The sequence below is a fragment of the Maniola hyperantus genome, chromosome Z (genome assembly GCF_902806685.2).
Source record: "Maniola hyperantus chromosome Z, iAphHyp1.2, whole genome shotgun sequence".
Taxonomy (NCBI): domain Eukaryota; kingdom Metazoa; phylum Arthropoda; class Insecta; order Lepidoptera; family Nymphalidae; genus Maniola; species Maniola hyperantus.
Genome location: NC_048564.1, coordinates 904414 through 913650, shown reverse-complemented (window position 1 = coordinate 913650; position 9237 = coordinate 904414). Strand labels below are relative to the sequence as shown.

Sequence of the window (9237 nt, the reverse complement as noted above, 5' to 3'; positions counted from 1 at the left end):
TAAAATATGTTTATTCGAATAAAAAAGATTTTTATTTATTTATTTGAAAATACTAATTATATAATTATATGTTCATGAACACATTTTTTTTGGTGGTTTAACCACAATTCACGGTTTTCGGATTTTTTCTTTACTTGTGCTATAAGAACTACCTATCTGCCAAATTTTACTATTCTAGGTCAACGGGAGTAGGTACCCTATAAGTTTTCTTGACAGACACAACAGACGGACAGACAGACAGACTGACAACGAAGTGATCCTATAAGGGTTCCTTTTTTATTTTGAAGTACGGAATCCTAAAAAGGACTTCAAACGGGTTAGACACCAGTCTGAGTTAGGTCGGTATTTTTTCATAAATTCAAGTACCTAACTATTTTAAGAATGACCTAAAAACCATAATATTATTGCAAAGAGTGCGGTTAAAGGATTATGAGGGTACCTACCAAATAAAACAAAAACTTAAGACATTAACAAAACATAAATGTATTTTGTAACGTAAATTTAACTCAAAATAACAATCATAATACGAATGTTTGTCGGATATATTTTGGAGATTTTGGGTTATTCAAAAAATTAAATCGACAATTTTCAAAACCGATTCTGATTTTCATTTAGCAACATTTGCTGATAAATCTAATATTTTAAGGTCGAGTGGCCGACTTGCACCAACGTTTTCAGTGTGTCAATCAATCCGTCCTTTTCTTGTCAACCCTGGAATCAACTATACCCTATATGCGGAAAGAAGTAGGTACGAGTACTTATAGCGCTCTCTCTCTTACATGACGCGGCAGAAAGTACTGTATGTAATCTCATACAAATGGTTACAGGGTCATGTGGATGGTATCTCAAAATGGTTTAGCCAAACACCCACTGAAATTTTTGCCTCTATCATTCACTAACTTATTTCCTTCTTTTCGATATGGTATAGACAAAAAGTGACAGCATTGCTTAACTAAACCAGATTAATAAGCAATTTGATTATTTCATTTCATTTCATTTCATTTCAGTTTGGTGCAAGTGGATCTAACATTTTGATTGAAAGTTTTTATTTATTTAGCCAATACTTAAATACAAATTCAGCTTTGAAGCAGCTTTACAATATCCGAAAAGAAGTAATGCAAAATATAGGAAAAGAGTGGAAAACACGTGTGCTAACTAAAACTATAAAGCCTCATCCACACCAGTAAATTGCGTATTGCGCATGAAGATTATTAATGAAGTCTTAGGAAAGCGCACCGATTATATTTCCTCAATACACTCCTTCAATTTTTTTTTATTTTTAACAAGTTTCAGTTGGTTTCAGAACACGCAACACAAGAGAACTACAGTACGACAAGGCTCTTTTGGCACTTGAATGACATTGACAGGGGGGCGTAGTTGTAGAACAAAGGTTGCCAGCTATTAAAATCCCCTTCAATTTTACGGAATATACCTACTGAAAATGTCAATGTCGAAAATCGATTAAGTTTTCTCTAATTTTAACTGAATGAGAAATTAGGAAGGCCGTCCCTGTTTTCAAATCGAGAAATAATAATCAAAACCAGTTATAGACCACAGACTTGCAACTTATCATGTTTACCTGCTCAAATACTACATTACCTAGGGCTAAATATAGCTATAAGATGCCGACACACACTGTATATATTATCAGGATATATCGTGATGTTATGTATAGGGAATGGCTCTAACAGAGCTCTAATATTTAAATAAAAACAGTGAATTACACATATTTACTTAGCAACACCGCATATAAGAGGACAGCGTGATACTTCACAAAATGGCGGCGTTAGTTCCGATTTTCGCCACGCCCCAAAAGAGCATTCTCGCACTGTACTGGATTGAAGCAAATATCTATATATCGCTATCGCACTTCTACTAACAAATAAGAGCGAGAGATCGGACCCCAGTAGGGTGCGATCTCTCGCTCTAGCTCGGTAGTCGAAGTGGGATAGCGATAAATAGGTTTTGCTTCAAGTAGGTATTACGAGTAACTATATTCATGGTTTTGCGACAAAAGAAGTTTTCATCGAAAAATATTTCTACACTGATGAAACCTTTGTCAATACAACGCACAACACAATAGTCACAATTAGGTGTAGACGGGGCTTAAGAAAAAAAAAACAAAATGCCTCATAAAATGGGTTAAAGACTAGAAATTGAGCGGGTGGACACAGCACTCGTCTACGGGCTGATAGGCGTAAACAAAAGATATCCTACCGAATTTGTTTTTTATTTCTGTTCTGTCAAATTAGGTTATTCCAGGTCTGACATACTAATTTCAGAGCTGCCATACTGAATTTTTTCTAATTTGCTGCGCTTTTCCAATCTGTTCTTTCGATAGCCAGACTCTAGGAGGCTAGTTCCCTAGACACCTATCGGTCCGTAAACGACTACAGGGAGAAAAGTGTACTTAGTGGAATTCCTTAACGCCGCCTTTTCACAGCTTTATCTTAACAACTATTTATTTACACATATTATCAAATAATTTGAGGTGCGGCTCTGTCAACTTTGTTTCGTAAACAAGAACATTTTGAAATTTCGTTTCATCGAATGTCAGGAACTTGGCATCAGGGGTGGTACGAATACTCGCATCCGCAAATGCGGAACATTCGCATTAATTCAGACATCCGCGTCCGCATCAATTGATGCGGAGTTTTTACGGATGCGGATTCATATTTGCAACAGGTAACGACCTGCAATGAAAGTGGGCAGGGCAGGCCTGGCGCGTGTTTGCTACTTGATATCTTTGTTCGCTAACTGACCAATCAAAAAGTGTACAATGGTACCCAACAGGGGTGTTACGGATATCCGCATCCGCATTCGCAAATGCGAAACATTCGCATTAATTCAGATATCCGCATCTGCATCCGCGGTCATAAAATGCAGGTCATACACGGCAAACATCTCATAAGTGTTAGTGTGTGTCACTGACACACACTGTAGTCATTTGTGCGCTTGATATCTCTCCGGTCGTGTCGGATTGCTGCCTCATCGGATTATAAGAGTGAAACAGCAACGCTTAAAAGTTACACCGAAAGTTATAAATACTGTATCAACGGAGAGAAGTTAATATACGCATCTCTCTGTTACGTAATCTCATAAGAATGACGAAGACAAAAACTCACTGGGCGTTAACCATTTTGAGTCACCAACCAATCACAAATGAAACTATGTTTTCGAATTGAATTTCGAACGTTTTTTGAAAACATAGTTTCTCTAATTGAGCAGTATAGAAAACATAGTTTCCTTTGTGATTGATTTATGCAAATGGTTAACGACCATTGAGTTTTTTGTCTTCATCATTTGTATGGGGTTACATAACAGAGAAAGTGCTCTACTAAATTATCTCCGTGGCAAGTGCGTAGTCTTGTAAATAACGGGCTGGCCATGTTTCTGACACTCCACGGTTGTCTACATAGAGCTTAGAACACCTTACTGTACAATCTTTCCTTAATACCTAATTAAGCCTACGAATTCTAACCATTACACTTAGAGTTCTGCATTTTGCTCGAACTGTCTATTGACTCGAATATAATAATATGATTATAATGGATAAACAACAATAGAATACAAATTGTACAACCAGCCGCAATAGTTTCTGTAAATGAACAAAATTTGAACTTATTGTTCTTGTCTCTTGATAATACTCAAGACTTTCTAAAACGGGAAAATAAATTGTCTAATATTTTTGGCTGCTGACTGTACATACTGTTGTTATAAGCGAATATGATTATGGTTAAATGCAAGTATAAGATTATAACATGTGAACATAAACTTGTGCTTTCAGCGTAAAAATGTAATAACTAAAATAAACTTTGGCCAAAATGTAACATAATTTATTGTAACACGTCGAACAAAAATTAAGCTCGCGATCCGGTTACCGGTTGAGCTACTGATCGGGCGATTTGTCGACCGACTAAACAAACTTCGTCAACAGAATTAAAACTTGTGCAGGTGTCAATTTGGGTGAGCATTCCCAGATTCACTACTATTTTATATTACAAGCGGAAACTCGGCATATGCTACTACGCTAAAAAAGAATGTGCCTACTGTATTGTTTTAGTGGTCTAAAACCATCTTCGCATTATTGCCTTTCTAATGACACCGGTTTGGTTGGATGGTTACAAAGTCTATAATGGACACAGGTAGAAATATTTTTTGTGTTTAGTATATTTAAAATACTATAGTATCAGTAAACGATAACTACAGATTGAAAACGGGCCAACATTTTGCTCGTAGGATGTAGTTTTAGTCAAAGGTGCATAGATACCACATATGTCAGTAGCATATGTGCTGCTTGCCTGCTTTGCGCATGTATGTCAAGTTAGCAATTTTAAAATTGTTTTTCCCAATTTTACTGCCATTAAGAAAACTGGACACAAATCGTATTTAATTCTAATTATTTTAGTAGTAAATCTGGAAAATATCCATTAGGTCACTCCACCCCGTCCTTCGCATATATTATCAAACCTGCATAGGTAGTTAAAACTTTTTAAACTCTCGTTTTAATATAGCCTCACTGAGTTTTAGATGCAAAACATCGTAATGCCTTGCATTGAAACAGCTAATATAAAGACATATAACAGCATCGTTAGTTAAACTGGGCCTTACAAGTAAATATAATATGTCGTTCCTAACAGACCAACTAAGTTGCAAAATATTAAAAACAAATTCACTTTTCGTCATCCTTGGTTCCCTGGAATTCTTATATAATACCTATCCTAGACTCTCAGAGAGTTCACCCGTTCATCGATCGTATTGTGCTTTTAAAGGAACAGAAACATATTATTATGCTATAGTCGACGCATTTTAAACTGAGTCGTCGAATTATCTGTCTGTTTCGCTCGCACTTACGGGTCGTAGGTAAGTGCGAGCTAAACAGACAGATAACTCGACGACTCAGTTTAAAATGTGTCGATTATAGGCGCGATATAATGCTAATATAAAATAAAAATAACAGAAAGGCCGCTCAATGTAACGGTTGCTCGATTGCGGTAAAATATAACGATCGCAATCAACTCTGATTGGTTGCTGCTCGCTCACTATTGGATACAATGCATTGTTGCAACAAGAATGCTATAAATTCAGCCAATCATAGCAATTGCGATTGTAATAATGATTGACACAGGTTTCCCACCATTGCCTGGAATTGCAGGATTTCAATTGTCCGCGTCACCTTTAAAGCAGGTAGTTTCGCTTGTTTCGCATATCATACTACTGCGAAACTTGGGCGGTTTCGCGGATATGTGCTACAGGCTCAGCGGTGATTCTGTCACCTCTATCATTTGTGACACTAGAGTCTGGCTAACGACAGAAGAGACTGGAAAAGCGCGGCAAATTTAAAAAATATCAGTATGCCAGCTCTGAAATCAGTATGACAGGACCTGGAATAACCTAATGTTATAGAACAGAAATAAAAATAATTCTAAAGTATTAAATTAGGTTATTCCAGGTCTGTCATACTAATTTTAGAGCTGCCATACCGATATTTTTTTAATTTGCCGCGCTTTTCCAGTCTCTTCTTTCATTAGCCAGACTCTAAGTTATACATACATATTACGCGTCTATAATATTTTGATTCAATGCTAACGCTTACAAAAATAAAGACTTTTTAACAACTAGCATTGCATTTTCTATAAACTTAATATTATCGAACTTTAAAGCATATTTCAATAGATTTTTCCTAAACATATTTTTGAATCTCTAATACGTTTTTCTTACACAATCGTGGGGCCGTATTTGCATTCCCAAATATAATAAAATCAGTCATTAAAAAGAATAAGCCTATCTGTGTTGCATACAAATATATTGCCCTCTTGCTCATACGTAAATAATCAAAAATTACGTGCAAGCAAGATAGCGATATATTTATAACCATGTCACTAGCTTAAAACCAACAGGCAAGAACATATCGTTTGCGTTAACATCTAAGACGACTTCGTACATACAATAACATAACCAAAAATGATCGCATTTTATAGTCCTTCGAACCGGATTTTTGTCATTTTACATTCACAGTCACTTGGAATTTCAATAAATAACTATAAGTAAAAAAAATAAACCATGGTTTTAAAAAGGAATGTTTTGTTTATAAAACGTTTTTTTTTTTGGGGAAAGTGTGGCGTTTCCCAATAAATTATTCATATTACAGTGAAACCAAACTTGTAGGCCATTCTATACGTTTATCAAGATAACTATAATGCCCCTGTATACGATGGCCAAACATGCTTGGCGAATCTGTACAGGGTCACTTGGCATATATTTGCCGCTTACGATCAGCTCTGTTTCGCCTGTTTCGAACGTTCACTATATGAAAGCTCACAACAGATGGTATATCAAGAGTTAGCCCATCAGTCAGCATTCGCCAAACACATTGGCTAACGTATACTAGGCCAGTAATAACTTCCATAAACGTTTATTTATTTATTTTGTGCGCATTAAGTCAGTAAGGCATACTGTACTATTATAACGACCGAAATCAACAACGTATAATCTATAGATAAGTTACTTTAGCAACGTCATTTGTCAACAAATGCTATACACTTTTTGCCAAATAGGTAACAACGGTGCTAAGTAACTCATCGAAAGATTAATGGACCATAAGGGTGCCTGTCCACTGAAGCGGAGCGGAGCGGAGACCAATCAGCGTTTTATCAGATGAAGGAATAAAAATGTCACGTTATTTACTGACAATCTGATTGGTCTGCTTAACACATCTCCACTCCGCTCCGCACCAGTCGACAGGCAGCCTTAGGATTGATTATAATTTTGGCCGTAAGTCTGTAAGCTAACTTTGTGCGTAATTATTGGGTCGTTTTCAAAAGTTTTTTCAATTTTCAAGAAAAAAATTTCTGATTTTTGTCATCATAAACTAAAATAACGCTAAATACAAAAAAATATACGTTTCTAATGTACGTATTTCGTTTATTCTAAGCTTAATGCTAGCTGCAGTTTGCGCATACATCAGTAATATATTTAGTACGAACAAACTTGCACAAGTGTCCGAAACGCCTCAGATATTTGGGGGTCCAAGGCCAATCATACATTATCTAAGTACGTTGTATCAAAAACTATGTTCCTAAATGGCAGTGTTTTGAATATCAGTGTTGTGAAATTCTCGTTTCTTATGTCAAACCAAATCACTTCGTTTTTTCAGTTGTGAAATTCTCGTTTCTTATGTCAAACCAAATCACTCAGTTTTTTTAGTTGTGAAATTCTCGTTTCTTATATCAAATCACTCCATTTTTTATTCATGACTACGGAGCTCCAAATCGTCAAATAGGTGACGCCAAGCGATTAGAACAAGAGTATAAATCTATTAAGGGTATGAGTTTTTTAGACTTCCCCTTCCAAGTTATCCCACGTGTATCTTAGTTTTTTAAACTGTCATGTTGGTAGATTGATTAATTCAATTAAAGACCACCTCTATTCGGGCCTTAGAAAGAAAGCTCAAATGTGTTTGCCTCTTTCAAGACAGCTCGAAAAAACAATCTATGAAAACCAATCAATTAACGATTTCTATTATGATGATATTTTTATAATTTAAAATCTGAAATATATTATTCAATCTGTTTATTGGTTCCTAAAGTCGACATTCAATCTATCTGTAACCTATCGATACTTTACTTAGCAACATTGTTATTTGTCGAAAAGGACAATATAGTTTTAGACAAATTTACTATACTCGTACTAAGGCCTTTACGAACGTGCGAACGAAGTCATAAATCATTAAAATCATAGGGTTGTGAGAATGCCGCAAAAGTACTTATCGACAAAGGGATGCCGTTCGGAGGCAGGAAGTAGACGCAGGTTAAAAGTATGGACCTGCTTTTTATATCGACAAATCCTTTTTTTATTGTTACATACATCAGGTTCCAGTTCCATAAGGCCTGCAAGTGCGGGCAAGAGGTCTGATAAAAATGGTTTATGACTTAGTTCGCACATTCGTAATGCCTTAGTTTAATTAACTTGAACGACAGATTACAGCTACATTGATTATTATTAACTTCGCTACATAATAATTTGGTTTAATCAGTAAACACGAAACCAAAACCTATAATAACAAAACAAAAGGAAAGGCCCTGAACTCCGTTAGACATACAATTATACAAATCACAAGAATTGTAATTATAAGTAAATTATACTTACGCTTGGAATACAATAATAATTATTATTCTAAATAATATCCGTCCCGGCTTTACTCACGTGTGTAGTCGACGTTAGCCCGACTAGTTTCGAACCCATACGGGGTCCTTTTTCAAGGGAGTCGTTTCGCGCACGCGCCGCGGTTTTGAATATACACTAAGTTATAAGATTTTTATGTACTTAGTTTATTAGATACCATAGATACCATAGATACCACCATTACGTTACAACGGGCGCTACGGGCAGCGGCACGTGCGTCCCGCAGTCAAAACCGCGGCGCGTGCGCGAACGGACTCCCTTGAAAAAGGACCCCGTATGGGTTCGAAACTAGTCGGGCTAACGTCGACTACACACGTGAGTAAAGCCGGGACAGATATTATTTAGAATGGAAATCACTCACGGTAGTTTAAATGCTAAAATAATTATTATAATAATATAATTAATACGTCGATAATAATAATCGCTAATATATAATAATACGAGTGTAATATAACATGACGAGTGGATCTCTTATACGATAATACTGGATGTTTCAAATTAATATATTATAATGCACATATAATGGGAACGCACTCGCCATATTTTCTCCATGTGTCAACTGTCATGTAAAAAGTACGGTTTACTCGTAGATTAAGGACTCCAATCGTACTTTTGACTTGACAATTGACACGTAGAGCTAATAATAAGGCAAGTGCGTTCTCAAAATGGCACTGTATATTCTTTCTTTTTGTGTTCCTACATTCGAGGAGTCTTCAGTCGTCATGATAATCTGAAAGGAATACAAACATTATATCGTTTTATTTTTAAAAAAACACCATACATATTATGAATGGGAAATTGTGTTTGTTTGTTGGTTTTTTGGTTTGTTCTTCAATCACATCGCAACATTCAATAATACGCGACCGACCTGTCGTGTACAGTACGCGGCAGAAAATAATGTACATCGACCTTTAGGAGATAGCGGATTTGTAGAGCATTGTCTCTGTCGTTAAGACCGACAAAACATCATATACAGATAATCTATGATCATATAGGTATGAGACAACGCTCTACAAAGCTGAAATGACATTCTAAAGGCCGATGTACATTATT

The 9237-nt window shown here is 36.0% G+C and overlaps 1 protein-coding gene across 1 annotated transcript in view; it reads right to left on the bottom strand.

Moving 5' to 3' along the window:
* Positions 1-459: 459 nt before the first annotated feature.
* Positions 460-9237, bottom strand: part of LOC117995385 (transmembrane protein 198) — a 37110-nt gene continuing 28332 nt past the window's right edge. The window contains exon 10 of the mRNA XM_034983401.2: positions 460-8914. The gene's annotated coding sequence lies outside the window, so the exon portion shown is untranslated. The remainder of the gene's footprint in view (positions 8915-9237) is intronic.